The following is an 18,026-nucleotide window of genomic DNA, read 5'->3' on the forward strand; positions in this document are numbered from 1 at the left end:
AGGCATTTTCCCGACGTCTGTAAAGTTCAGCCCAATATGTCCTACAACCAACAGGGGTCATGCCATATTAGATTCAATAATATGCAATAAGCCAGATTCAGTTAACAGCCGAAAGGTACGTGAACATTTTCCTGATAACGATGATAATATGATCGAGTTCAACGTACTGCTTGAAAGAGAGAAATGTGAAACAGCTATTACGATACTAGACTTGGGTCAGTCTGACTTCAATAGATTGAAACAGAGATTTCCACATTAAACTGGGCAAGTCTGTTAATGGGTAAAATGATAGATCAGTGGGAGCAATTCAAAAAAGAAATTAATGTGATACAAACCAGTTTATATCCTTCAGGGACAAGAGCTCTACTTGGCAAAAAAGACAGCCATGCACGCTGAAAAGAGGCAAGAGACAACATAAAACTAAAAGAAAAAGCATATAAAAATGCAAAAAAAATTTGCACAGATTCTGATACAAAGATACAAAGTACAGCAAAGAATGACAGCAAGGACTACAAAAATGGATTTTGAAAAGAAACTTGCAAGGGATATCAAGATCAACACAAAGAAAAATTACAATTATGTTCAGAAAAAGATGGCAGTCAGGAGCAATGTGGGCCCCTTGAAAACTGATAATGGCGATATTGTCAATGAAAATAAGGAAATGGCAGACATGCTGATAATTAATTGGCGCCGGTATTTACAGTAGAGGAAGAAATTCACATGCCAGACATCCCAAGGAAACTAATATTGAATCAGGGTCAGGAACTCACCAAATTAATATAAGCAATATAACAGTAATTAATAAATAATGGCACTAAAGAGTGACAAACCTCCAGAAAACCAGGTGGTTTCGAGCCCAGGTTTTTAAAGGAAGTAAGCGAGAACATTGCAGATGTCCTAACTATAACCTTCCAAAGTTCTCTCAGTTCAGGAACTGTTCCTTTAAATTGGAAAATTGGGCATATCACTCCACTGCTTAGTAAGGTTAGAGGGGGAAACCAGGAAATTATAGACCAGTTAGCCCAATATCTGGTGTTGGGAAATTGCAAGAGTCTATCATTAAAGATTGGGTGATAGAACACCTTGAAAATTTTCAGCTGATCAGACAGAGCCAGCCTGGATTTGTAAAGGGGAGCCTAACAAACATGACTGAATTTTTGAAGAAGTGATTGAAGTAGTGGACAGGGGAATGTCTCTGAAAGTTATATATGTGGACTTCCGGAAAGCATTTGATAAAGTCCCTCATAAAAGACTGTTAGCTAAAGTTTAAGCTCATGGAATTGAAGGCAAATTATTGACCTGGTTGGGAAATTGGCTAAGTGACAGGAGACAAAGAGTAGGGATAATGGGCAGGTATTCTAATTGGCAGGGTGTGACTAGTGATGTCCTGCAAGGATCTTTGTGGGGGGCCTCAACTATTCACCGTATTTATTAACAGCTTAGATGATGGAATAGAAAGCTACATTAGCCAAATTTGCTGACAATGCAAAGATAGGTGGCATTCTAAGCAGTGTAGTTGGAAGCATAAAATTACAAAGAGGTATTGGTGGATTAACTGTGGCAAATGGATTTCAATGTAGGCAAATGTGATGTCATTCACTTTAGACCTAAAAAGGATAGATCAGAGTACTTTTTAAAAAAGGTGAAAATTTATGAACAGTGGAGATCCAAAGAGACTTGGGGTCCAGGTACCTAGATCAATAAAATGTCATGAACAGGTACAGAAAATAATCAAAAAAAGCTGGCCTTAATATCCAGAGGACTAAAATACAAGGGGAAAGAAGTCATGCTTCAGCTATATAAAGCCCTAGTTTGACCACACCTGGAGTACTGAGAGCAGTTCTGGGCACCACACCTGAAGGAGGATATATTGGCTTGGAGGGATTGCAGCGTAGATTTATCAGAATGATTCCTGGATTCCAAGGGTTAAATTATGAGGAGAAAGTACACAAACTAGGGTTGATTCCCTGGAATTTAGAAGGTTCTGGGGTGATTTGATAGAAGTTTAAGATATTAGGCGGAACAGTCAGGGTAGAGAGAGCGAAACTAGTTCTGCTGGTTGGGGAGTCCAGGACTAGTGGGCATAGTCCAAGGAGGAGGACATTTGGCCTCTTCAACTTGTTCCATCACTCAGATCATGGCTGATCTGTGATCTAACTCCATATTTGTCCCATATCCCTTAATACCTTTGGTTGATATAAATGTATAATCTCAGATTTAAGATTAGTAATTGATCTAGCTATTTACGGAAGCAAGTTCCAAACTTCTACCACACTTTTGAGTATGGAAGTGTTTCCTATTTTCACTCCTCAATATTTTGCCTCTAATTTCTAAAGTAAAGAATTTCTGCATTTTTAAAAAAAAAATGTACTTCTCTAAATGTTACAGTAAAATGAAGCACCATGCATGTATTGTGGAAAATTGTCACTGTTGGTGTAAAGCAAAGCACTGATGTGAGAACATGTTGAACTGACAGCAACTTGACTCTGCAGTATTCTGAAGGAAAGAGTGTGCATTCAAGCAAGTGCAAATCATTGCCATCGGCTGAACAAACATTGAATGTTGCATCAAAGGATTAATTATGACAAGAAAAAAGTAGCAAACAAATATTGCTGACATTATTTTGATTAGAAAAGAATTGCCATATGTTGTAATCTTTTTATGGAATTATTGGATTTTATCCAGTCAAGCACCACTTCATTTATTTGTCAGTGGACTAAACAAATGATGTCCCTCACAGAAGTTCACTATCTCCTGTGATGAGGATATTCCAAAAGCGAATGGGTGATGACGACCTTTGGGAAACAGTACAACAATGCGATAATAAAAGCAAAATAGTGCAGATGCTGGAAATCTGAAATTAAAAACAAAAAATACTGGAAATACTCAGCTGGTCAGGCAGCATCTGTGGAGAGAGAAGCAGAGTTAACGTTTCACGTCAGTGACCTTTCATCAGAATTGGCAAAGGTTAGAAATGTAATAGGTTTTAAGTAAATAAAGTGGGGGGTGGCGCAAAAGATAGCAAAAGGGAAGGTGTTGATAGGACAGAGGGTCACAGAGAATAGTTGACCAGAAGGTCATGGAGCAAAGGCAAAGGGTGTGTTAATGGTGTGGTGAAAGACGAAGCATTAGTGCAGAGAGGGTGTTAAATGACAGAATAATGAACAGCCCTGGCCAAAAGCACAAACATGAAAAAAAACAATGGGCAAGCACATGATAAAAAAAATGATGAAACAAACTAAAATAAAATAAAAAGAAAAAAGAAAACTAAAAATAAGGGGGGGGGGCACATGCATGCACTGTAATCCTGTCCTTGCATTCTCCTGAGCCCTTCTCAGTCTACTCCTACCTAATATGGAACTAATCCTTCTCTAGTACTGTCCAACACTCTCACATTATGCAACTTATTCCTCTTTTATTTTATGTTGATTTCTGGTCTGGCAACAGCTCGATTTTTAAGTTCTCATCCTCGTTTCAAGTCCTTCCATGGTTTTGCATCCTTCCCTTACAGAACTTAACTTCTTGCAGCTCCAAGAACTCTGCGTTCCACCTATCCAGACTTCTTGAGCATCTCTGGTTTTCTTCACACCACCACTGATGACCATGCCTTCAGCTATCTAGGACCTAAGCTCTGAAATTCCCTCCAGAAACATCTCTCTCTCCTTTAAGACACTCCTTAAAACCTACCTCTTTGACCAAGATTTTGGTCACTTGTCCTAATATCTCATGTGGCTCAAATTTTGTCCGATAAAGATTCTGGGAAGTGTCAGAATGTAAAACACAATAATTCAGGTCAGACACACACCTGGATTGTACCTGAGTGGGAAAAATTAGCAGAGCACAAGCCATACTCCAGTTTTCAGGAAAAATTGCCTGAATCATGGAATATGATGTCTAAAACATTGATTTTAAAAAGCTTTGAAAATTCCATAATGCCATACTATAAAAATAAATTTACTTACTCACTGAATGAGTGGGCACTAATTAGGAACAGACAGATTGATGGAATATGATCACTGAATCACTGGTAAAAGCCTTGGAATAGAACTTAGCTTATCCGATTACTATAAAACAGTGGACCTGGTCGTATTTCATGCTCAAACTCAGGATAGGACATTTAGACAATGGTATCCCAGACCTACATTCAATAGAGCCAAGGGATTTTCATACACTCACTCGCTGCTGCTGCTGCTGATCACTATTTCAAGATGTAACAATATTTTTCTTCAAAAGTTCAATACTAACCTGCCACGGGAGAAGTCATGAATTGCCGTGATCAGTGAAGTGCATTGACGCTGCAGTGCTGGGATCAGAGGTTCACAGCAGAAACATCGTCAGCTCCATCAGATGTGTTCTGCGGAATGACTTGGCAGGTGAACGTGCCAATGTAATCCAGAGCCTCTCAGATCGGGAAAGCTGAGCGTCCCATGCTGCTCGTTCATCTCAGCTGAAGTGACAATTCGAACACTTCAGCTGACCTCAGCAATGGAGCGGAAATCAAAATAAATAAATAATCAGGCAGACTTCTTCTGCCCCAGATGTTTGCTCAATGATCCCTTTGCAGGTGTGGATACTGGTTGAGAACAGGATTTGTCAGGACTGCAAACATTCTCCATGATTGACTTTAACAGAAGAGCATATCATTGCCTAACCCTGCCCTCATTGAGCATCCAGCACTCAGAAGTTATGGGATGATCCCAGGGTCTAGGTTGACCCATAGGAACAAGAGTAGCCCATTTAGCCCCTCAAGCCTGTTCTGTCATTCAATGACATCATGGCTGATGTGCAACCTAACTCCATATACCTGCCTATGCTCCAAATCCCTTAATACCTTTGGTTAAGAAAAATCTATCAATCTAAATTTAAAAATTGACATAACATCAATTGCTATCTATGGAAGAGAGTTCCAAACTTCCACCACCCTTCGTGTGTAGAACTGTTTGCTAACTTCACTCCTGAAAGGTCTGGCTCTAATTTTTACACCATGTCCCCTAGTTCTAGACTACCCAACCAGTGGAAATTGTTTCTCCCAATCTACCCTACCTGTTCCCCTTAATATCTTGAAAACTACGATCAAATCACCCATTAACCACCTAAATTCCAGGGAATACAACTCTAGTTTGTGTAATCTCTCCTCGTGGCTTAACCCTTGAAGTCCAGGTATCATTCTAGTAAATCTACGCTGAACTCGCTTCAAGGCCAATACATCCTTCCTAAGGCTGGTGCCCAGAACTGCTCACATTAACTCCAGGTGTGGTCCGACCAGGGCTTTGTATAGCTGAAGCCTGACTTTCTAACCCCTTGTACTCTAGTCCTCTAGATATTCTGTACCTGAGCATTATTGATTATTTTCTGTGGCTGAAGCATGATGAGGCGGATACCAACTAGCAGTGAACTGTACACAGTAAGAGTCAGCACCTTCTGCGGAGGAAGGAAGAAAATGGGGGAGAATATGTGAGAGTTGCTGGCTCCAAGCAGACGAACAATAATTGCAGGCATCTGAATAGCTGAGCATCATGTCCCTGTTGGGCCTTATTCCAGAGCATTCCTTTAAAAGGCAGCTTTGATGAAAGAATTAGAAAAGAATTGTAAGTACTTATCTCAGATCAGTGCCACTTCATTTCCCATCAACTTGTTTAAATATTCTCAGTTACAATGGAGCCTTACATATTATCCATATTAATGGGGTTAGAGTTAATGTACTTGGTCAAATGTGGGTCTGCCCTCCTGTTTATTAAATTTGATTCCTGTCAATTATTTCCTGTTTTTTTAAACTCTAACGCACAAGTTAATACAGTACATAAAAGGCACGGGATGCAATGTGTTTTTTAAACCGAAAGTAAATACTAGATGCTATTTGTAAGTTGAAAAGTCCCTAGGCCTGAAGGACTGCTTCTCTGCAAAATGAAAATCCCAACATTAAATGACTTACAAGGGCCTAAAGTATAAATCTATCGGCCCTCAGTTTAAGTTCCATTACTTGCCCAAAGACACAATGCCTTCACAGCAATTCATTTTTGGCAATCGCTTACACCGTTGACCCAGCTTTTTTTTAAAAATTCTTTCACGAGATGTGGGTGGCGCTGGCTAGGCCAACATTTATTGCTCATCCCTAATTGCCCTCGAGAAGGTGGTGGTGAACCACCTTCTTGAACCACTTACACTCCAATGTAAAGAAAAACCATGGAAAATTAGACTAAGCTAACATTCTTTGCAAGCAGCCTCTTCAGTGAAATGCGATTGCACACACTGCAGTAAGGTTGGTGATGCTGCTCTTCATGCATGTTGCTGTAGTGGCATGAAGGAGGACATTAAAGTCATATCACCAATTGGTTATTACAAAGAAGATGGCGGTGGGAGTTGGAGAAATGGTTACTGCTACTGTTAGTTGGATACAATGTTCTGGAGGTATGTGAATCAATTTATCCACTATGGGCTTTGGTCATTGAAAAGTAGAACTGCTGACTTTGTTGCACCAAATCAGTGGTGAGATGTAGGTTGGATTACTCACTTCTCTTACTTATGGCTTTCAGCCTCGCCGAGTGCCCAGCTATGGTCACTCTCTGTGGCGCTGACAGAGTCACTCTACCTGCATGTTGGGAGACCCAGAAGAAATGGGATGAAAACTGTGGGATTTACGCCCTCATCAAATAAAAGAATGGCTAAATAAACCCACCATCCAACCACAAGTTTCATAATTGATAACCGCAACACAAAACACAAAAGTACTCTAAAAGCAATTCATCAGTATATTGACTGGGGAATCTAATATACAGGGTCATTGTCTCACGATGAGGGGTTGGACTTTTAGGACCAAGATGAGAAACTTCTTCACTCAAATACTTATAAAAACAATGAATCATCCAGATTCCTGTTTCTGCGTTCTATATAGTCACCTTTGCTGGAAAATGTATGAATGAACATCAGGGAAGAACAAGGATGGGATTAGCTCTGATGGTCCCCACAATCCAGTTAATGGTAGACTTTATGCCAAATTCATTGTAAAGAAAAGGATTGACTGTCAAACATGAAGAATGGCCATTGAGCAAGATACCAGAAGGTCACTATACCCATAAAACTGTACCCCAACACGAATCAGTGCCTTCAGGTGTCAGCTCAGCTTAGTGGGTAACTCAGAAAGTTGCAGGTTCAAGTTCCACTCCATTGACATAAGCCCAAGTGTCCAGGCTTGCACTCCAGTGCAGTACTGAGGGAATACGACACCTGTTGGAGGTGCCGACTTTCAGATGAGACATTAAACCAAGACCATGTCTGCCCTCTTGGGTGGATGCAAAAGATCCCATAGCACTATTTCGAAGAACAACAAAGGAGCTCTCCAGTGCCCGGCCGATATTTATCCCTCAATGAACATTACAAAAAAAAAATCAAACAGATTACCTGGCCATTACCATTGTTGTTTGTGGGACCTTGCCATGAACAAACTGGTTGACACAATTCCTACTTTACATGTGACTACACTCCAAATGTACTTCATTGGCTGTGAAGAGCTTTGGGAAACCGTCAGGCCATGAATTGCACAAAACAAACACAAGTTCTTTCTTTCTCAGGGCAGAACATATCAAAAATCAAGAGAGTGCAGATATCTAGTAATACAAGACCTAAAAGTACAACTTTGGCAGGCACTATATTAATGGGCTTTTCCCCCACCCTGCACCAAATCCCACATCCCCATAGACAGCTTAGAGATAAGTTGTAGTTAGAAAGAAATGACGACAAAAAAAAACAATGGCATACTGAAAATTAAACCATTGGGCACGTCAGTCCTGTACAACTCAATATTGTCCCCAACTAACACAGGTGGACCATCTTGCACCCATATCTGAACCCCATTGCTGGTTCTCTTCCCAGCAAAGGGAAAACTGAATGCCTTTGTGCTTTCCAACAAGTAGAAAATTATTTTCAATTTTAACATCTTAAGCCTTCATATTACAAATCCAGGCTGTAGAGTTCATGAAGCTATTAATACTGAACCATAAAGTTTGAGGTTTCATAATTATCGCATTGAATTTTTAGAAAGTCTAGTTTCCCTACAACAACCTAATGAATTTCATAGAAGCAATTGTGAATTATATGATTACATAGGCACAGTTCAGATGCAAATTGGGTTTATGATCCAAAAAAGTGGCCCTGATATGGGACATGCTTTGTGTCCAAGTTGATGCACAAGCAAAGACTTCTGAGATTTCTTCACTCACTGAAATGTAATGCTAATTTATGATGAGATGGCTGGAGGCTTTACATTATGCTAAATTCTCCATTTGATCTTCCAATGTGCATTTTATCTCTCTCTGTGCTGAATTTTCAAAACTGGGTTGGGAATCTAATGCCTGGATGACTTCCAGGTCCTGTGCCTCAGCTGCATCACGAATGCAATGGTGATCTTTAACTGTTAATGCCCTAATTGGGCAGGAGGCTAGCTCAGTGCCCAATTACGGGAGTAGAATAAAGAGGTGAGGCAGCGCTTCCAACATAAGAAAAATGTCCTGTGCTTGGCCTGGCGCAAGATCCCTGTGGGCCCAAAACATTTCATCTTCAAACAATAAAGTTTGCCCACTCAGAGCCCGACAGCTGTGCACCACCGTATATCAAACTAGTCAGGTGCGACAGAATCTTAAAAGAAAATTACAGTGCGGAACCATCCCCACCTCCCCCACGGCCCCTTAATGAGCTCCTCCATGAGCTTAATAGGCCCTTAAATCAGAGGTGAGCAGCTTCCCCCAACCCTCACATTGAAAATTGTGGACTGTCTATGACTCTCGGAGGTGTTGCGTTCCAGAGACAACCTCTGGGACTGCGATATTCAAATCACGTCTGCACCCAGTCCCGACCTCACTGGCGTTTGAAAATCCAGCCCCCTCTCTCTCTCTCACTCACATACAGTCAGACAGTTAAAGCATGTGGTCATGACTTTAGGGAAGCTTCAGGCACCAAATGCGAGAACTCTATTTCAAGTTTCCATATTGGATTCAATTGACCATATCTTAACCTGACCCACCATCAGGTGCAATGTTGGTTTTATATTCTGCCCAATTTAACTCTCTATGAAGTCACCCCGATTCCATCCGATCCCAACCGTTTCCCCGCCAGGCAAGATGGCTGAAATTGCTCCCATTGTCTTGGTTTCCTTTACTACTTGTTGACATGGTAACGATGTTGACTCTGTGACTATTCAGCTACAGCAAAAGTTTACTTTTTTTTTTAAAAAAACAATTTCTCTTTTCTTCTCCTGAAAGCTTTGATTCTTTGCAAGGATATGCAGCCACAGATTCTGGTCGCCTTCTGGTCTTCACCCAACTTGTCATTCTTCATGTATGAGCTTCAACAGTAGATGTTGTCAGGCTATTCAACTGTAGTGGAACCACAGTGGCACCCAATTCTGCAATCTTCATACAGGGCTGGCTGTATTATGATTGAGTGCAGGGACCTTGGCTGATGTTCCCTTCCATAAGTCATGGGTATTAAAGCCAATTATAAACCTAGTGTCATCACCCCAGCTGATATCAACTAACCATCCCAATCACCATTGTTCAACTACAGATCATTTAAATGTTGATTCACTGGGGATAGCATTAACACTGTTGTCAGCAATACTGTTTGAATAAAGTACAAAACAGTCAAAAAAAGAATTCCTTTACCAAATGTTGTGAATATTAATGACATTAAAGGAGATTGTGAAATACAGCAGGGAATGATAATGAGTAGCTGGAAATATAACAATGTGATAATGATAATTAAAATTGGCAGACAAAACACTGGTGCTTTAGCTTTCAGCTACAGCTGAAGGGAAATCAGTTTTTACAGATGCAATGCATATGCCATTCATTTTACACAAACAGAGAGCAGTCCCCTGTACAGCTTGTAGTTTTGTGAATTACTTTGGCCAATTGTTCTATCCATTGATACCAGATGGATTTAAGGTGTAATTAAGGTATGAAGTTGCTCAAGTTAAATTTCAGGTAGTGATGTGGAAGAACATAAGTAATAGTAGCAGGAGCAGGTCATATGGTCCACTGAGCCTGCTCCATTATTCAATAAGATCATGGCTGAACTTCTATAGCAACTCCATTTTCCCACCCTTTCCCCATATCCCTTGATTTCCTCAGTGTCCAAAAATCTATTGATCTCAGCCTTGAATATACTCATGGACTAAACATCCACAATCCTCTGGAGTAGAGGATGCCAAAGATGCACAACCCTCTGAGTGAAGAAATTTCTCCTCATTTCAGTCCCAAATGGCTGACCCCTTATCCTGAATTCTACACTCTCTAGCATGGGAAACAGTTTGTCAGCATCTATCCTGTCAAGCCCTCTAAGAATTTCATATGTTTCAATTAGATCACTTCCTCTTCTTCTAAACTCGTGCATATAGGCTCATTCTACACAATCTGTCCTCATGGGAAGGCCTCTCATCCAGAAACGGGAAATGCGAGAAACAGTCCCACAGTTCTCTAGCCTCGCACGAACTGTAGTGTTAGTGAATTTAATTTTTCTTAGTATTAGTAAACAGCAGAGGCCCTTCAGTCTTTTGTTAGCCAAAAAAAAGGCTGCAGACAGTACATTAACGATAATAGTTTCTTTTACTTGGCAACAATGCTTGGCACGAGAATCTCATGTCCATTATGAGCATTGCTTTGCAGGCACCAGAGATGGAATAATTTCACAACCAGAGGAAGTATAGCCACTCCATAAAGTCAGACACAAATATGAAAAAGCTCATCTGCATACACATACACTCAGAGTTATCAGTCTCCGTTGCACTGTCTCAGAGAAGCTTGGAGCAAATAAGGTGGAAAGGGCCATTTCTCAAGATGAAGACAGGCAATACGAGCTCTGTTGACCTTGGATCTCCTCCAATCAGTTCGCTCTGGAGAGGTCATAAGGGCCTGAAAGCCAGTTGACTGCCAAGCCTTTCGGTTGTGTGTCATTGACAGGTGATCCAAAGTGGATAACTAGATGCTTTTCAGACTGGAGGATCGTAGACAGTGGTGTTCCCCAAAGTTCAGTGCTGGCACCAGTGCTTTTTTGGTTATATATAATTGACTTGGATCTTGGAACACAGGTCTGAAATCTAGGAGCACGCTGCAAATTGTGGCGGTGCACTCTGACCTCGACGGTCTTCAGGCGCGGATGTGCCGTCGCTAAGCCCCCGCAATATTTCGCATGGGGGCTCATTTAAATGGAGGAGGTGGAGCGGTGACGTATAGGGTGCGGCCGCTCCGTCCCCGGCAACAGCGTCCAGCGCCACTGCGCAGGTGCCAGTGCCATTTTTAAAGGGCTTCAAGCCCTTCAGGTAAATTTAAACGTTTAAAAAAGGTCCCACCGCACTGATATTACAAATAAAATTATATTCAAACTTTGCATTCCCTCTCCCACCAACCCGGCCCCTCAATGAGTTCTCAATAAATAAAAATTACCTATAGCCCCCGGAAAACCAATTTTTTTAAAATGACAAACGTTAACCCTCCAACTTCAGAATATTTGACCCTCAACCCCTTCCCACCATGCCAACAACCAATCGGAGTGGTTTTCCATGCTCCCACACCCCTCCCGACCTGAAGATTTCACTCCTCCCCCTCCCCACCAGTGTTACGCCTAGGCGGCCACAATATCGGTGTGGGACGGCCGCCGGTATAAGGTATGTTAATTTGAATGATTTTAACCTAATTATAATATTAAAATGAAGGCGGTCGGCTGAGGGGGGAGGGGGCGGGTGCCGCACTGAGGCCTCGCCACTGCCGGTAAAATGCGGCGAGGCTTTCTCAGCATCCGAGATCATGGCGGGCCACTCCCGGAAGAATTTTCAGGCCCCCCCCCACCACAACCCCTGACGCCAGAGACCTCATAAAATTCAGCCCATAGAGTAGATTCTCAACTTGCTGATGACACCAAACTTGGATGTGCGGAAAACAGTGAGGACAATACAAAATGCCTGCAACAGGACATAGATAGGCTAGCAGAATGAGCAGACAGGTGGCAGATGGAATTTAATACTGGCAAGTGTGAGGTGATGCATTTTGGCAGAAGGAATAGAGACAGGCAATATATATTTAATGACTTAATGGCATAGTTCTAAAGAATGTGCAGGAACAGAGGGACCTGGGGATGCATGTGATGCATCTTTGAAGGTGGCAGGACATATTGAGAGAATGGTTAGTAAAGCATATGGGATTTTGGGCTTCATAAATAGAGGCATTGAATACAAAAGAAGGGAAGTTATGCTGAACCTTTATAAAGCTCTGGTTAGGTGCCAACTGGAGTATTGCATCCACACTTCAGGATCCTTGAGAGGGTGCAGAGGAGATTTACCAGAATGGCTCCAATGATGGAGGATTTTAGTTACAAGGTTAGGTTGGAAAAGCTGGGTTTGTTCGCCTTAGAACAAAGGAGATTGAGGGGAGATTTAATAGAAGTGTACAAAATTATGACAGACTTAGATAAGTTAGACAATGAAAAACTGTTCCCATTAACTAATGGTACAAGGACTAGGGGACACAGATTGAAAGTTTTGGGTAAAAGATGCAGGGGGAATACGAGGAAGCACTTTTTTTTTTACACAGCAGGTGGTAGTGACCTGGAACTCGCTGCCCACAACAGTGGTGGAAGTGGAGACAATAACTTGCAGGGCTATGGGAACTGAGCTGGGGAGTGGGACTGAATGCATAGCTCCTTGGAGAGCCAGCATGGACTTGATGGGCCGAATGGCCTCCTTCTGAGCCGTAAATGACTATGATCCTGTGAGAGTAACGTGGGAGAAAATAAAGAGATGAACTAATCTCTATCATGATCACAAAGTATCACTGAATGGGTGACGACATAGGTAGGAACAAAAGTTTGCACATTTATAAGTGGTGTGATTTTGCTTTGTTTATTATCCTGCAAAATAGTTCAGAGGGCTAGAAAACCGAGCAAAAATGTGTTAATTTTATTCTGCAAATTTAATACTCATCAAGATGGGCGGCACAGTGGCGCAGTGGTTAGCACCGCAGCCTCACAGCTCCAGGGACCCGGGTTCGATTCTGGGTACTGCCTGTGTGGAGTTTGCAAGTTCTCCCTGTGTCTGCGTGGGTTTCCTCCGGGTGCTCCGGTTTCCTCCCACATGCCAAAGACTTGCAGGTTGATAGGTTAATTGGCCTTTATAAATTGCCCCTAGTATAGGTAGGTGGTAGGGAAATATAGGGACAGGTGGGGATGTGGTAGGAATATGGGATTAGTGTAGGATTAGTATAAATGGGTGGTTGATGGTCGGCACAGACTCGGTGGGCCGAAGGGCCTGTTTCAGTGCTGTATCTCTAAACTAAACATGAGGAATGTTGGTGCTCTGCAATGGATTTCCAGGTCAAACAGAGCGTGGTTAGAACTAGAGCAATCATTCTACTTTGCCCCATCTTGTACCATTGTAATATTTTTCCATTTCCCACATCACCTAGTCTATAAGATCTCAACAAGATTGATAATTAGAGTTGGACATAAAGCTTCTCATGACAGTATTTGAAGTTGAACAACAGCAACTTGCATTTATATAGCACCTTTAATGTAGCTAAATATCCTAAGGTGTTTCACAGGAGCGATTATCTGACAAAAAATTGGCACCAAGACACATAAGATGATATTAGGACAGACTACTAAATGCTGAAGCAAAGAGGTAGGTTTTAAGGAGCATCTCAAAGGAAGAGAAGTAGAGAGGCGGAGAGGTTTAGGGAGGGAATCCCAGAACTTAGGGCCTACGCAGCTGAAGGCACAGATGACAATGGTGGAGCGCTTAAACTCGGGGATGCACAAAAAGGCCAGAATTGGAAGAGTGCAGAGAGCTCGATGGGCTGAAGCAGACTACAAAGATATGAAGGGGCGAGGCTATGGAGGGATTTGAAAACAGGGATGAGAATTTTAAAATTAAGGCGTTGCAAGACTGGGAGCCAATGGAGGACTGTGAGCACAGGAGCGATGGCTGAACACCACTTGGCATGAATTAAAATACAGGCAGCAGTGTTTTGGATGAACTCAAGGTTATGTAGGGTGAAAGATAGGAAGCCAGCCAGGAGAGTATTGGGATAAGTCAAATTTAGAGATAGCAAAGGCATGAATGAGGGTTTCAGCAGATGACCTGAGGCAGGCAATGCCATGGAGCAGGAAGTAAGCAGAGTGGAGATGAAAGCCATTCCAGGGAGAATGGCCAGCCTGAGAGTGAGTAATGGTTTTAATGGGACATGGGAAAAGGTGGAGCTTAGGGTATAATGGAGCTGTGGAAACATCATGGTGAACGGAAGTCCAAAGATTAAACTTGTCGAGAATTTGAAAGTGTAGTTGTAAGTGACGTGGGGGACATTTTCTTCCAGAGTGGAACATAGAAGGAAGTGCGGTTGGGAGATGAAAGCGGGATGTGGATGGAAAGGGATACAAGGAAGCGATCAGAGATGGTTTTATCTGTGATTAACACAACGGGAGTAGCGAGGACACGTGAAATGGCGAGGTTGAGGGAATGGCCGTGAATATGGGTTGAGGAGTTAATACGGAAGGAAAGCTTTAGAGAGGATAGGAGGGCAGTGCACACAGAAGAGAGAGAGCATGATGAGTAGAGATGGAGGTTGGAATCTCTGAGGATGAGCAGTCGCTCAGTACAAAGGCTGAGGGAGGAAAGAAGTGAAGATGTTGCAGTTTGAAACTTGATTTGGTACTTGGGTGGGCAGTGGAAAAAGAGGATTTTAAATGAGAGGTGACAGGAGTGGAATAAGGCGAGATGCACAAAGGAGGAGAAGGTGCCAGAGGAGTAGGGGGACACGCCAAGGTGTGATTTGGTGGTAAGGGCTACTCCACTACTGAAGCAGTTTGGATGGGAAAAATGGTGGAAGGTGTAGCCAGGTGGTTAGTTTCATTCAGGGGGAAATTCATCATCACCCCTTGGCTAGGTTTTTGTTAAGGCCATGGTGCTGATGCAATCATCCATATTGGGTTCATGGATGGCAAGGGCCTTGTTCACTAGTGAACAGACATTCTGGAGGGAGATACGGAAAGGCACGGAAATAACTGTTTCACTGGCAGAGTCCATGGGGGTCAGTGCTAGGATGGGTGGGACAGGGAGGAGATTGGCAAGATTTGCCCCAGTGGGAGCACTATCTGGGCAGGTCAGTGAGAGAGTAGGATGGGGCAGTTGGGTTGGCTGCTCATAAGGAGTCAGTGTGGAATACTTCAATGGGCCCTTCAGGAGGATGCCAAGAGAGGAACAGAGGGAAGCTGCAGACTTATCTAAGAGGGGGGGTCAAGCTTGGGATGGCAGCAGGAGAGTAGGATTGGGGTAGGAATTTCGCGGGGGGCAGCATACTCGAGAGGGGAGTAGTGAAAGGAGGCATTATGAGAGCAGAGAGGAGTCTAGGAGTAGTAAGGAGAAAACAAAGGGAGAGAGAAAAGGAAATAGAAGTGATAGGCACTGGTCCAGAGTGGCAGCCAAAATGCACACACAAGGAAACTCAAGTAACTCAGGCGTGGAAGATAAGGATAGAAATGTGCTGGTAATAATCAGGCATGTGTGGAGAGCAAGTGAGTCCGAAAGCTAATTGAAGTGCAGAGCAATGGAGAAAGCACTGCTGGAGGTAATTCCACAGAAGTGAAGAGCCAGGAGGCGTGTCGAATTGATCGCTGAACCCTTGCTATTGATCTGAGTGAGTCCAAGATACTGGAAACACAGAACTATCATTCAACTCTGTCCCGGGGCTCAGACACCACTCTGTCCTCTTTCAGAACAAGCGGTTCTGCAGTGGTCTGGCCAACAGCAGGTCCTCAACCAAATTAAATGATCTGCCATTGTATCTCTGTTTATGAATGCATTATTCCATGATCACACTTCTAAAGTGACTCATCGATTGTAAATGTTCTGGGTCATCCTGGGGATGTGAAAGGTGCTTTATAAATACAAATGTTTCCTTTCTGGTAAACAGTTTTGTTTGTTGAAAGGAATAGTGCAGTGACTCCAAAAATTCTACCATAGAACTCCCACGTTGGCTGCCAGAGGAATTTGGTCCTGCAGCAAATGATATGATGTGAACTTGTGTTGTGCTTCAATAGGTGATGTTCAGTTGTCAGACAACCTAAAGAGGACCACCTTAAAAAGCTGTAAGTAAAGGTCACCAGAGGAAGTGATGTTACATCACATATGTCCAGAGGATTGTGGGTGGAGCCTGACAGAGTAAGATGTGTGTTAGTATGGCTCCTGCAGTAGCTGTGTATATATGTTCCACTGAAGTTATAATAAAAACTCACTTATTCTTTGGATATTACTGGTTGTCTTGTGAATCTTACAATAGTTTACACGCCAAAGAAACAAGTAATATTACAATTACATTTACTGATTAGCTGTCATTTTGCTATTTCAACATCTCTGCAAATAACGAACAATACTCTAATGAGATTATACTTAAATTGTCGGAGTACCTGGATCTCTTTGAGCCTAGCAGTGTCTTTTATTGTCAGTAAATAAATTTGTTTACTAAATATAAACTGATTTTTTAAAGTGATCATTTTACGACTGGATGGCTTGCTAATGAATGTCAACGAGTGTACAACTGAAATCGTAACTGGGTTGACAATTCAACTGGCCTTCAGCTCCTTTTGCAGTATATCCTTACCGCAGTCTTAACAGGAAAGCATTTTACCTAATAGGTAAAAGAGCAAATATCTCAAAATGCAGGGTTGTCCAAGTATAGGTGCATTCTAATCTCTTCAATTATTTCTTTCCTTTTAAAATGAATATTCAAAGCATTAAATCAACATCGCACAATAGATTAATCAGGCTCCAACTTCACTTGGACTAACCCACAAAAACAGTGACTCATTAGACTAAACTTTCATTCCTACTTACATGATCAGCTAATTCTTCACCAGTTTAATTTATAAAATATGGTATAAACAGACATTATTCTTTACCAGGATCTCAGACATTGGAACTCTTTAGTCCCTCGGTTTTTTCCTGCCTTCTACTTTTAAAATCTATTTTGCATCACCTAACCACTGTTAGTTTTATCTGGTTTCCTCTTTTCCTCTGTCCAGCCTTGGCAGTATCTTGCACTATGTCCTTGGCCCTTCACTATGTTTCTCCCTAAAATAAATACATTAAGATTATGTATTGGATGGGATTCAAATTGTACTCATGACAGCAACTGAAACAAAGTCTTGACTTCTCCATTGTGAAGCTTCGGTCAGTTCACTTTATTAGGATATATACTGCAGCCTTTGCATCTTCATTATATAATCTCTACACACATATGTTACATTATTTATTAATCTTGTATAGCAACAGTGAAAAAAATAAATGCAATTGTATTGAAGTAAGGTCACTTAATACTGCATGTAATACACCTGTAATTCATAGATCAGAAGCAACAACACAAACAACCTCAAACGGTTTGTCTGTGAGCTTAAGTGAGGCTCTTCCCAAACACGATACTGGTTCACACTGATGATTCCTCACTTTCCAATTCTCCAATTCATTGGTCTCAGCTGTGCAGGACGAGTTAGCTACTTTTCCACAGGTTTAAACTTGTGATTTCCCAGGGATCTGTTGTTCTCAGTTTCCTAGAGAGAGCTAAGTTATGATGAAGGAGTTCCTACAGGATACAGTTTGCCTACATGGAGTTCCTGATCTCAGCTTCGCCTTTCTGGGAGGTAGAGCACTAAGCTGGAGGGAGGTAACCAAAGGCCTAGCCATCGACGCCCACATCCCATGCACAAATAAAGAAAAAAATATTGCCAACATCACAGAGCAAGTCAATCCACGTACAATGTGTGGGCTACCTGGCTTTTGGTTACAAGGTCTGCCTTGCTCTTGTGGTCACCATTCAAGGAAAGTGAAAACATGTTAGAGAAAAAAAGTTAAAGGGTGAAAAAATAGAACTTTAAAATTTACAAACATTTATTTTTCCAGATGAGAACCAGAAAGAGCTAACAACTTGTGTAGGTCAAGAATGTTGCAATGTGTACCTGCTACACATTTACTGAAAGGACTACAGTATTGGACA

The 18,026-nt window shown here is 41.9% G+C and overlaps 1 protein-coding gene across 7 annotated transcripts in view; it reads right to left on the reverse strand.

Annotated features, from left to right (window-relative positions):
- Positions 1–18,026, reverse strand: part of kcnt1b (potassium sodium-activated channel subfamily T member 1b) — a 357,067-nt gene that overhangs the window by 210,336 nt on the left and 128,705 nt on the right. The gene's annotated exons all lie outside the window — the stretch shown is intronic.

Source organism: Heterodontus francisci, chromosome 32, assembly GCF_036365525.1.
Source record: "Heterodontus francisci isolate sHetFra1 chromosome 32, sHetFra1.hap1, whole genome shotgun sequence".
NCBI classification, from domain to species: Eukaryota; Metazoa; Chordata; class Chondrichthyes; order Heterodontiformes; family Heterodontidae; genus Heterodontus; species Heterodontus francisci.